The sequence below is a fragment of the Phacochoerus africanus genome, chromosome 15 (genome assembly GCF_016906955.1).
Source record: "Phacochoerus africanus isolate WHEZ1 chromosome 15, ROS_Pafr_v1, whole genome shotgun sequence".
Lineage (NCBI taxonomy): Eukaryota > Metazoa > Chordata > Mammalia > Artiodactyla > Suidae > Phacochoerus > Phacochoerus africanus.
Genome location: NC_062558.1, coordinates 3,666,907 through 3,680,920, shown reverse-complemented (window position 1 = coordinate 3,680,920; position 14,014 = coordinate 3,666,907).

The following is a 14,014-nucleotide window of genomic DNA, read 5'->3' as shown; positions in this document are numbered from 1 at the left end:
ATTCACAATTAACTATAAAATCAATGAGGAGAGTAAATGGGAATTATGGCCCCAATCATGCCCACCTCTCAGTTCTCATGCCCTTGTGGGATCCCCTCCTTGAGTGTGTGCTGCACTGACTCACTTATAAAACATGCGATGCAGCAGCAGCCAAGGGACGCCACTTTTGATGTTTCATTCTAAGACTGAGACTTTGAACCTTCTTGCGCTCTCTTTTGGGTGGCTGGCCTTTGGGGAGACCAGCTGCCATGCTGTAAGGCAGCCCTGGGAATGATCTTGTAAATGGACCTTCTGAGGCTGTCAAACCACATGCAGGATGAGTAGACATGAATTCTTTAGCTCTGTCATCCTTGAAATGATTGCAGTAAGGCCAATAGCTTGACTGAAGCACTTGAGAGCTGCTAAGCCCATGGCATTTAGCGAAGCCATGCCCAGATTCCTGGTCCCTACAACTGTGAGATAATCAATGATGGTTGTTTTAAGACTCTAAATTTGGGGGTGATTTATCATGCAGCGATAAAGAAGGAATATAGAAATTAAAACGCAATTAGCAGCTCTACTGCAGACTCTCCCCAGACTTGAGAAATACCATGTCACTTCACCACGGTGGCATCTCCGTTTTGGTGATAAGAATCTTTATTGAAGATTAAAATTTTATACACAAGCAAGGACAGAAAATTAAAAGGAGTGTATGTGCCTCAGAGCAAATGGAGTCATGCAGACACAGCTATAACACAGAAGCCACGGAGAAGATATATAGAGGCTCCTAGTCAAGATACGCGAGAACATATGTGCCTAGGATACAGAGTTGATTTTAGTTGTTGTTCTGGAGACTAAATAAACAGAACAAAATTAAACAAAATCAATACTGTGTTCTTTTCTGAGGTTGTATCCGTTAGGAAAAAGGCAGCCACTGTGGCTGTAGAAATGCAGTGGGCATCAAGCATTCTCCTTATAAAGGTACAGCTTCTTTCTTTCATGCACCTGCCAACTCAGAGGCACCTGCAGTTTTACTATTAATTTTAAGAAGTATTATAGATTGCTATTGATTTAAATATCAAACTGTTCTCTTTATCCCCCTGTCTTTTTTTCCTCTCTGTCACGCACGCACATGTTTCTTGGCTGTGCAGCCTCTATTTTGTACATTTAAAGATGCTTCCTGAATCCTGATTTGCCCCTCCCTGTACCACAGAGGCCACAGAGCAGATCTGCTGATCTTCCTTGATGCCAGCTTGAACTGCAAGAAAGGGTCTGCCATTATCACCCCTCAGAGGCGTGTGATGATATTTGTGCACCTCGGTTCACACAAATTCTCAGCATAAATAAATGAGCCCCCTTTTGGAGTTGAAACTGCTTTCCTTTAAATACACTGTTCTTTTGACAACCTGCCTACAAGAATGGTAATCAAGTCAATTCCATAGGCAGACTTGCAAACTTCCCAGTTGTTCTTAGAGCATATCTCACCAAACTCTTGCTTTCATATATTTGACAATTTAGGAATAACACTTTTTTGCTTTTTGCTTTTTGCTTCCACAGCATATGGAAGTTCCCAGGCTGGGGGTCAAATCGGAGCTACAGCTGCCAGCCTACACCACAGCTCTCAGCAATGCTGGATCCTTAACCCACTGAGCAAGGCCAGGGATAGAATCAGCAGCCTCATAGATACCAGTCAGATTCATTTCCGCTGCACCACAGTGGAGACTCCAGGAGTAAAACTTCTTAACATTTCTTTTTCTCTCTTTAGCTCTGACTTACACAGAATTATTTATTCAACTGCCCAATGCATATATATAACGATTATTTATGGAAATAACGATGAGTTTATTCAAAGTCACACTATGCTTTAATCTATCACTGGGAAAAAGCACTTTTTTTTTCTTTCTTTTTCTTTTCTTTTTCTTTTTTTCTGGCCAGTCCTGCAGCATGTGGAAGTTCCCAGGCCAGGAATCAAACCTGAGCCACAGCATGACAAAGCTTAACCACTAGACCACCAGGGAACTCCAAAAGGCAAGTATTGATACATTAGAAAATAAAACTAAAGAGAGAGCTACACTTGATTTGGACAATAATACATAACTGGAATTAATTTCATATTATCTAGACATTTATTTGAGCAATGTTTCACATCTATGTCATAATTTTAATTTAAATCAAATATTTGGGAATCCCTTCAAAGTAGGTTATTTACGTCTTTCATCTCTATTCCCTAAAACACACACATACCAACTGCATGTTCATTTTTTTGAAGTTAAAGTGTAGTTGATTTACAATGTGAAAATTTCTGCTGCACAGCAAAGTGACTCAGTCATACATATATACATACACATTCTTTTTATATTATTTTCCATGTAGATTCATTTTCATTCAATTCTCACTACAGCTCTTATAATTAATTACTGGGTATTATGCCCTTTTTATTTTATTTTATTTATTTTATTTTATTTTAATTTATTTTTGTCTTTTTTTAGGGCCAAACCTGCAGCATATGGAGGTTCCCAGGCTAGGGGTTCAATCCGAGCTGCAGCCGCTGGCCACAGTCACAACAACATCAAATCCAAGCTGTGTCTGCAACCTATACCACATTTCACGGCAACACAGGATCCTTAACCCACTAAGCGAGGCTAGGGATTGAACACGCAACCTCATGGTTCCTAGTCGGATGTGTTTCCACTGCACCACGGCTGGAACTCCATACTCTTTTTAATATGTATGAGATAATTGCAACAAAAATATTGCAAAAAACACCTACTGAATTAAATACAGGCCATGGCTTTATTTTTAGTTTCTAAAAATAAATGTCAATGACAGATGTTTGTAATTTTTTAAAATTTATAGGTTAACATAAGTCCTTAATATTAACATTTCCTACAGCCTTTCTTTTAAGTACCACTGTCATCTACAAATGGGAACTCACATTGTAAATTTTGCCTCTAAAACAACAGTTACAATTTGACACACAAAAGTAATGTGTGGAGTTAGTTATGGGAGAGGATCTAGAATGAAAGGCATAAATCTAGTGTTTAGATTGCAAGCTTTTTAAAGTACTTGGGACCAATTTGACAAATTATTGCTAAAGTACAAGAAAGAACACTCTAGTGACCCAAAAGAGCTGAGTGGCTTTAAAAGTTAAAATGTGTTTCTAGGTAATAGTTGCTCCTCTGGAAGAATCGGATGAAATTAAAGTCAATAATTTTTTTTTTTCAAAGGCTGCACCTGTGGCATATAGAAGTTACCAGGCTAGAGGTCGAATAGGAGGTGCAACTACTAGCCTACACCACTGCCACAGCAACACCAGATCTGAGCTACATCTGCAAACTATGCTGCAGCTTGTTGGCGACACCAGATCCTTAACCCACTGAGCAAGGCCAGGGACCGAACCCACATTCTTGGGGCTTAACCTGCTGAGCCACAATGAGAACTCCAGAGTCAAGAATATTAAGTCATCTATTTTAGATTCCTAAAGAAAAAAATTAAAGTTGTTGGAAAGTTTTAAAAAAAATAGGTAACTAATGATATCAATAAGATGTGCGGTTTCCTGGGTGTATTTTGACTTATACCTGTAATTGCAAGTGTCAAAATCCCTCACTGACACATCACCTCTTCAAGATCTGTGGAATCATCTTCCAAAAATAACTGTAAGCCTGTTTCGCATGGGCCACCCCTTCCTTAGAGACTTTACCATAGCAGTCCCTCAGGGCTCACTCTGTGACACAAGGACTGCTATGGCCCCATTTTGCAGAGGGCTTAGCCCAAGTCTAAAGGGTTGAGGAATCTAGCATGGTCACTCCCACAGTCAGTGGATGAGTCAGTGACTGACCCATATTGGTCTATTCCCAATTCTTGACTCCTATTACTTCTCCACAGGGAGGCCCTGCAATAATCTCTTCACACCACGAAGAGCCATCACAGTTGAATTCAGCCAATAGTTCCTGACACAGGCAATTTTCTTATTGTTCTTTCATGCTCCACTAATTCATTTACCTAGAAAGTGCTCCAGGCAAAGATGGACTGATCAGAAGGCATCGTGTCACTGTACTCTCTGATTTGTTGATCTGTTTAGTTAAGAAATCATCTCTTGGCGTTCCCTCCTTGGTTAAGAATCCGACTGCAGTGGCTTGGGTTGCTGTGAAGGTGTGAGTTCGAACCCTAGCCCAGCTTAGTGGGTTAAAGGATTCAGCTGGGGTCACAGCTGCAGCTTGGTTTCAGTCCATGGCCTGGGACCTTCCATATGCTGTGAGTGCAGCAGTAAAATTTTAAAAAATTAAAAATAAATTATCACTTGATTTCATTCACTAATTCAACAAATATGTACAGACCCCCTACTCTGTACTCAATCCTGCACTTGGTCTTGGGGATGTGCTGATAAACCAGAAAGAAATGTCCCTACCCATCCTTATGGAACTTCCAGTCTAGGCATGAAGATAACCACAATCCATTGGGGACTAGCCACTACTGAACTGTCACTGTGAAAGTTACTAGGAAGGAAAAGTGCTGGGTGCTAATTAAACATTGGGACATTCAAGCTGTGATCATGTGAGAGGTCAGGAAAATCAACATAAAATTAGTGCCTGGAGTTTCAAAGTGGCCACGACTCTGTTCATGCACAGGACATACTCCCCAAGCTTTCCTTTATGATGCCCAGGACGTTCCAGGCAAGTAGTAAATATACATGGGAAAATAGAAAAGATTATACATATCCATTACCGGCAAAATTAAATACTTAAAACATCATAAGCAACTTGTTCAATGCTTAGAGACATTCTCCATTTGATTGATAAAAATCGGGGGGTAAAATACAAATATGAATATTGATCCCAACCCATGAGCACAGTAGAGGAGAGCAGGAGACAATTAGTGGCCAGGACAGTTATATTTTTCTTACAAAAGGAGAATAGGGTTAGAACTGAATGTTTTGGCAGCCATAGAATAGTTTTCCTAAATGATTTTTCCTAAAATCGGGGATTCAGATTTGCAAGGCTTTATAATAGCTCTTCTGCTTTTTTATCTGCTTCTGAGGGAGTCATGTGTATAACTCAGACCAAAACTGCAGCTTAGTTCCTTTTCTTATTGTTCAGCTTTCTCTGTGAACTGCATTAATTTATGTGTTCTTAATGGGCTTTGGCTTCACTTCTGCAGACAAGGCACAAAATGAGAAGCCTTTACACAGGAAAGCAGAACCTTTCCAGCTAGACTGATCTATTTGGGCAACTCACTGATGCCACTTATCAATAAAGCCTTGTGCTTGTTTGGTTCAGAAAGCTGACACCACAGATATGGTTACTTTAATTAAACCTGAAAACATCAAGACTTGAAGCAAACACTTATACCAAGCTTTGTTCTTGCAGTGGAGATCTAGACTTTGACTATTCGTAGCAGTATTACTCACCAAAGTGGGACACAGTCTAGATCTCTATAAATAGAAGAATGAATAAACTGTAGTATATCCATTTAATGAAAACCCATTCATCCATAAAAAGGAAGGAAAAACAACTGGCATTGGCAGCAACATGGATGAATCTCAAAAATATTATCCTGAGAAAAAGGAGCCTGATGCATGAGTCCATTTTATTTATTTATTTATTTATTTATTTATTTATTTATTTATTTACTGTCTTTTTAAGGCCACACCTGCAGCATATGGAAGTTCCCAGGCCAGGGGTTGAAACGGACCTTCAGCTGTCGGCCTACATCACAACCACAGCAAAGCCAGATCCAAGCCACATCTGCAAAGCTGCACCAAAGCTCATGACAATGCCAGATCCTTAATCCACTGAGCTAGGCCAGGGATCAAACCCGCATCCTCATGGGTACCAGTAGGGGTCGTTACAGCTGAGCCACAACGGGAATTCCCACAAGTCCATTTTAGATGAGTCCTAGGACCAGCAAATTTAATCTATGGTGGGAGATGAGAACAGGACAGTGGGGAGGAGGGGTTTGAGGATGTGGCAGCCGCTCAGATATTCGGTGGGGAGCAAAGTGACTGACAGTTCAGCTGCCACCCTGCTCGTCCACCACCATTATGGCACCAAGACCACACTTATGTTGGCTGTTCATGGCCCATGACTCAGCAGTTAAACACCAATGCAGAGGGGAGAAAGAGAGAGACGGACCCTTTCTCCACAGTGGTCATCCTCAGTAGGCAGAAGGTGGGTTTGTCATCTTCCATGGATTTTTAAGATCCCCCGAGCATCCCCCCAGCCATCTATCAGGACTTAGGAAATGGTATTTGAGGAGGATGCACCCAGAAACCAAGGCCTTCCTGATGGCTATGGGGCAGGTCTTTGAACAGCACAATTGCTGGAAAGCAAATTGACCCACTGCAAAATCAACCCTTCTTTCTCATGAAAGGTAATTGTGCTCATTGGTAAGCTTATTCACATAATTCATATAGTGCTGTTATGTTGGCACTTACCTCCAAGTTACGCTGGAAGAAACCAAAGACAGATTGTTTTTCATGGCAACATTATCTCATCCTCCTCTGGTGATGTCTGAGCTGGGGGACCCATTCATTTGAAATCTATATTCTAGGAGTTCCCTTCGTGGCACAGTGGTTAAAGAATCCCACTAGGAACCATGAGGTTGCGGGTTTGATCCCTGGCCTTGCTCAGCGGGTTAAGGATCCGGTGTTGCTGTGAGCTGTGGTGTAGGTCAAGGAGGCGGCTCAGATCCCAAGTTGCTGTGGCTGTGGCATAGGCCAGTGGCTATAGCTCCGATTTGAACCCTAGCCTGGGAACCTCCATATGCCGCAGGAGCGGCCCTAGAAAAAGCAAAAAAAAAAAAAAAAAGAAATCCAGGAGTTTCCTTCGTGGCGCAGTGGTTAACGAATCCGACTAAGAACCATGAGGTTGCGGGTTCGATCCCTGCCCTTGCTCAGTGGGTTAAGGATCCGGCGTTGCTGTGAGCTGTGGTGTAAGTCGCAGACGCGGCTCGGATCCCGCGTTGCTGTGGCTCTGGCGTAGGCTGGCGGCTACAGCTCTGATTCGACCCCTGGCCTGGGAACCTCCATATGCCGCGGGAGCGGCCCAAAGAAATGGCAAAAAGACAAAAAAAAAAGAAAGAAAGAAAGAAAAGAAAAAGAAATCCATATTCTAAAGATTGAAAAGGACACTGGTGGGTGTGGGAGGAAAGGCACATAAAGAAAGAGGAGTAAGGTAAGAGCATACACAGATGTTAATTTGAATCTCTCTTACATGGTTTATGCCTTAGCTGTAACTTTGTGTGTGTGAGAGAAATAAATAATACCTGAACAAAACCAGCTTCTCAGAGCTAGGAGATTGGAGATAAAGAGAGAAAAGATTTCATGCTGCTATGAAAACCACTGGAAACGAAAACTAACACCAAAGGCTTCCACCTTCACACACACACAGACACAAACACAGGATACCAAAGCAGGCCATGTTCCCTGCAAGCAGAGCGGGGGAGCTTTATTACCCAGTGATAAAGGAAAGATGGTGCCATATTCCAAAGGACTTCCCCATGGCTGAGAAGGAATGTGAGCTCAACCCTCTCTAACCCTCAGGGCTGCATTTCTGTGTGATGCTATAGAAATTTCCTAAATGATACAGTTGAAAGATATTTCCAGGTAATAACACTGTTCTTATACATCGATATTTGACATAATTGAAGAAATTCATAAAGTTTGTAAGCAAATTTTAGGCTGCAGTGTTGAAAATCTTCGTCTTTCAAAATCTCATACAAAGTAGGAAATAAAGATGTAAGAAAGCGCGACATTATACAAAGTAGGAAATAAAGATACAAGAAAGCACGACAAAGTAGGAAATAAAGCTGTAAGAAAGCATGGTGTATGGAAGAGGTTTAACTGTAGGTAATCATCATGCTCTGTCTAGACCTGAACACAGATGACCCCTCATGTCAATCAGGCAGCTCCAAGTGGAAAAGTCTTGTAAAGAACTGATGGAGATGGTTTTCCCATTGTGGCTCAGTGGAAATGAATCTGACTCGTATCCATGAGGATGCAGGTTGAGTCCCTGGCCTCACTCTGTGGGTTAAGGATCTGGCGTTGCCATGAGCTGTGGTGTAAGTTACAGATGCAGCTTGGATCTGGCACTGCTGTGGCTGTGGTGTTGGCTGGCAGGTGCAACTCTGATTCAACTCCTAGCCTGGGAACTTCTGTATGCTGCAGACATGGCCCTGAAAAGCGCAAACAAACAAACAAACAAACAAAAAAACCTTTACCTTTAAGATCAGATGACAATATTGGTTAATATAACACAAATGGTATCCGCTATTTGGGCTCAAGATGACAGTGCATGCTTCTGACATTTGGTATTTCTGTTCTTGTCATTTTCGCTGTTTTCACAGTGTACGCAAACCACTTCTGATTAAGCTTTCATTTTTGTCATATTTAGTCACATCCTGTTCACCTAAAATTCAACTGTATCCCTTTCTCTGGGCCAATATGTTTTGTCATTTCTTCTCTAAATTTCCCAAGAAGTAGATCATACTTCTTTATAATTAGCTCATATTTTGTATATGTTTAAAGAAATGATACTTATTTTTTATAATGTATCTATTTTTTTTGTCTTTTTGCCATTTCTAGGGCCTCTCCCGCCACATATGGAGGTTCCCAGGCTAGGGGTCGAATCAGAGCTGTAGCCTCCGGCCTACGCCAGAGCCACAGCAACACGGGATCCGAGCCACGTCTGCAACCTACACCACCGCTCATGGCAACGCCGGATCCTTAACCCACTGAGCAAGGGCAGGGACCGAACCCGAAACCTCATGGTTCCTAGTCGGATTCGTTAACCACTGCGCCACGACGGGAACTCCATGTATCTATTTTTATAATGTATTTATAATGTATCTCATACATTATCACTTTATAAATTTCTCCAAAAAAGTTATTTATGTGAGAAAAACATTCATAATATTTATATTTCAATATAGTAATGTTATTTATGGTACGGATCTTACCTTTTTGTCAGAACTTCCAAGGATTGCACTAGAATTTTTGTTACCAATCTGACTCTTTCTAGATCTCCATTTTCATCCTCTGACTCTTTTTTCTTTTTTCTTCTTGGCCACGCTGGTGGCATGAGGATGCTCCCGGGCCAAGGATGGAACCCATGCCACAGCAGGACCCAAGCCAGAATAGAGACAATGCTGGATCTTTAACTGCCAAGCCACCAGGGAACTCCCATCCTCTGACTCTTTTAAACAAGGACTTCTGTACTTAAGATGGTTTCTGTGACTTCTTGAGTTCTTTTCATCTGTCAATCAAAGTCATCTCCTGGGTGCCGTGAGCAGCTTCTTTGTCTCCATGATGCTTCTCTTGCTCAAGCCTTGCCCTCAGTACCTGCCTCTTCCTTCCAAAGTCGCACCCCCAGAGGGCAGAGCACTGAGCCCCCTCTGAAGTCAGTGTGTTACACACTCCTCTGCCCACTTCCGGCCCCAACCTCCAGGAGAATTCCTATGACGACATCATTTTCTCCAGGTGATTGTCCCATGCAACATTTTTCCTCAAAAAAGCTCATCTCCGAGTTGAACCCACATTGTCCTAAGTGAATTCTGGAATTTGGTCTCTGAACTGCCAGCTATGACTTTTTAAAGGTAAAAATGGGGGGGTAAAAGGTTCAACGTGTTCCTCTCAAATATTTGGCCAGACACCGTTCTGTTTTACATAATAAGGAGTCTTCAGCATGGGTAGAAGAAAGCAAAGGCAGAGAAGGCACAGAGGTGCTCGCCCTAAGAGTCAGTACATGTCAGGGAAAGACTCAGTAGGAAACTCTCAGCAGCATCTGCAACTGGAGGTGAGAAGCGAGCCCCCGACTTAAGGGAGCAATTCGGCTTTTCTTTTCAAATAACAGGTATCGCTAGATAATCTCCTGAGTAATTTAACACCTAAATCTTCAGTGGAAATGATGTACCCGGAAATGAGAAGGGGGGGTTGGGAGACCGTGGTTGACAGCTGCTCACCTAGGAGAAGGAAAGCTGCAGAGACACATTTTGGGTGGTTAGAAGGAGGTTATAACAGCAAAACCCTCAGACATCCTCTTTCATCTGCTTCTCAGTCCCATTAGAAGCCAAGAGGGCAGCTCAATTTAGTGCAAAAAAAGATTCTCTCCAACGTCCTGGGTCAGAGATACCCAGGAACTGGTAGCAGAGGTTGAGTAAGACTCAGCAAAATTCTGTGTGAGAAGATTTTTCTCTCTGAGCACTGGTGGTCTAACACTGGTAGTTATTGTCTTTTGGAAGGACAGCTCCTGGGCATCTTGATTTTTTTGACCTGCGAGTTCAGCTCAGCTCCAGTGGAGCCTATTTCTGAGTTATTCCTAAGGCAGAAATTAGAGCAGAAAGGACCTACACTCATCCAACATGCACAACATAACTTAGTTATTATAAGTTAATTTCAGACTTGGAGGAGAAGAAAGGATTTGAGAAATACCTTTTTTTTTTTTTCTTTTCTGTGGCGGTAGTCGCAGCATATGGAGGTTCCCAGGCTATGAGTCTAATTGGAGCTGCAGCCACTGGCCTAGGCCTCAGCCACAGCAACGCAAGATCCGAGCCACGTCTTCAACTTACACCACAGCTCACGGCAACGCCAGATCCTTAACCCACTGAGCAAGGCCAGGGATCGAACCCTCAATCTCATGGTTCCGAGTCGGATTCGTTAACCACTGAGCCACGACGGGAACTCCGGGAAATACTTTCTAACTTCAAGTAGCCATGAGGACCCCCACATTCACATTGACCTGCTCTCCAGGCTCAGGCTCAGAGTCTGTCACTGTGCCCACAGTCTCAAAGGACAGAGGAGGCAACACACCCATTTGTGCCATCACTCACATGGGTGTTTGTACTTCTTTTGATCAAAAATGAATATAAAGGAAATATGTCAATATTGAACCTAAGAGGATTGTATGCCCACAAAGTGACAAATACTATAAAGTTATATTATTATTATATTAATAATATAAAGTTTGCCTTTGCAACACATGTTACTAAAAAAAGATTATTTTAGAAGATACCACATTTGAATCAGACAGGCATAGGTTTTAAAGCCACTTCATCTCCTTTCTGCTCCACAACTTGTATTTCTTCTCCCTAGGGTGTCATCATGAAAAATAAATAAGGCCCTGTGTGATGAATACTTAGCAAAAGGACGGGTTACAACATACGAACCCAGAACTGTCAGTCTCCCTATCTGGGAGGGCAGGTGGATACACTCATAATTCTGCTCCGGTCCTTGGAGCAGAAGATGTTCATACAATTCAACTTCCCCTGAGTAGTGAAATCTCATCTTAATGTTCTCATCAATCCAGGGTATGTCGCTGTTAAACACAGGCATACAAAGATAAATGATCATAATTAAACAAACAAAATCTCTGGAATAAGATCACCACTGGAAGCAGTTAAGACCTTAAAAAGAGAAACAGAGGATGATTTTGAGAAAAAAAATTCCAAAATACAGCATTACATTTAAAGAATTAAAGTGCCATCAATTCCCTTTTATAAATTTTATTTTTATTTTTTATAACGATTTCCATTTTTTCAATTCTCTATAGATTTATATTGCGTATAACAGAATATGTTCTTTTTTTTTTGTCTTTTTTTGCCTTTTCTAGGGCCGCTTCCCGTGGCACATGGAGGTTCCCAGGCTAGGGGTCTAATCAGAGCTGTAGACACCGGCCTACGCCAGAGCCACAGCAATGCGGGATCCGAGCCACGTTTGCGACCTACACTGCAGCTCATGGCAACGCCGGATCCTTAACCACTGAGTGGGCCAGGGATTGAACCCGCAGCCTCATGGTTCCTAGTCGGATTCATTAACCACTGTGCCATGACGGGAACTCCCAGAATATGTTCATAGCATGTTTTCTAAGAATAAAATACCATTGATGACCAGTAAAAGTATATTTTATAAAGAGAGTCATTGACTATATTGCAAGTAACCTCAACAAATTGCTGAATAATGTAATTGTTACTCATTTTAAAGTGTGTGTGTTTGTGTGTGTGTGTGTATACACCATGCAAAGCATTTTCTAAAACTGGGGAAAGTTATTAATATGTGAAGAGATACTGAAATAGACTTTGTGATTTGAATTGGGAGAGAATGTTATATTAACAACAGAGTTAGAAAGACATTAAACCTTGGTATGTTTCCCAGTGGACTAAAGAAGATATTATAAAGGTGGAAGCATGGAGGCAACACTTTAAATACTACATAGGGATCTACTTTCTTCCATGTGCTTTTATGAATTGGAAACTCTTTTAAATTGTTTATTACCTCCATCATTTTTCACACACACAAAAACTTTTAGCAGAAAGTCTTTGTATGAAAAGTTTATTAAACTTCTAATTTGATCAAGCAAGAAATGTGGAGACTATTATAAATAATTTAAAATCCATTTTTGATCAAATTAATATGAAAGCAGAAATAACTGATGTGACCTAATAAAAACATTGTTTGAAAGCTCAGGTGCAAAGGTACCAATTGTCGTAATTTTAAAAATTATTAATCCAGATGCTTAGCAATGCACTTACTTTTTGAAGTTCAGTCTTGGCTTTCTGATTTAAAACAGTGAATGAAACATGAATGTGCATGTGTTTGTTTTCTCATTTTCCTCCCAAAGTCCTATTGAAAGGAAGTAATGGAATTCCCATTGTGGCTTAGCAGTAATGAACTTCACTAGTATCCGTAAGGATGTGGGTTTGATCCCTAGTCTTGCTCAGTGGGTTAAGGATGTGGCATTGCTGTGAGCTGTGGTGTAGGTCACAGACATAGCTCAGCTCCTCTGTTGCTGTGGCTATGGCACAGGCTGGCGGTTGCAGATCTAATTCAACCCCTAGCTTGAGAACTTCTATATGCTGCATGTGTGCCTCTAAAATTTTTTTTTAAAATTAAAAATTAAAAAAAAATAGCAGTAACAATGGACAGAGGGACCAAATCTGTAATTGTGGTGACAACTGAAGTATTGATGAATTTCTACTACCCACTGGAAGCTGTTGCCAGAAGGTACAAAGGACTCAGCTGAAGCAGGGGCAGGACCCCAACACCCATACCCCAATGCACACATCAAGCCTAAGCAACAGGTGTGGACTGTGCTAATGGGGAAGGGAAGAAACCAGGGAGGTATTAAAATACTTTATGAATCTACACAGCAAGGTCACCCAGTTACACATATGTGTATACATTCTTTTTTCTCACATTATCATAATCATAAATGACCAGACATCGTTCCCAGGGCTCTACAGCAGGATCTCACTGCTTATCCATTCCCTCTGTTGTGGCATCACCACCTTCACTTTCTTCAATCCTGGAAATAACTGATAGCAGAAGTATTTACAAGAGGCTACAGCCAGAAAACAAGCCCATTAAAGTGAGACCCACAGAAATGGGCCAGACTCAGGTGAGATCAGCTAATCCCCAGCTTCATAGCTGGGGACATAATAGGGAGGGCTGTTTTAAGCCATTGAGTTCTGAGGTGGTTTATCGCTGCAGTAATAGCCAATTTATATAAAATTTGTGAACTGACGGAGCCTACCTAATCTTCTTGAACTTGGTGATGCCAGAGGTTACATGGCCTGACCTTAGGAACATTGTTTTTCTTGCCTTTCTATAAAACTGAGATGTGAGGGACTGAGCAGGCTGTGTCCTGTGGCCAGAATGGCAGGTAGGGGAGTTCCCATTGTGGCTCCATGGAAACAAATCCCAGGATGCAGGTTCAATCCCCAGCCTTGCTCAGTGGGTTAAGGATCTGGCATTGCCTTGAGCTGTGGTGTAGGTCGCAGATGCAGCTCAGATCTGGCATTACTGTGGCTCTGAAGTAAGCCTGCAGCTACAGCTCCCATTCAACCCCTGGCCTGAGAAGTTCCATATGCTGAGGGTGCAGCCCTAAAAAAAGCCAAAAAAAAAAAAGGCAAGTTAGTGTTATAGCACCCGAGGGTGTACAAGGAAGACCCAATTACAAATTGAATCCACTGAAATAAACAGATGCATATAAAAATTTCAACTCAGTCCCCTGGAAAAAAAAAATGTATTGACAACAGGCCTATA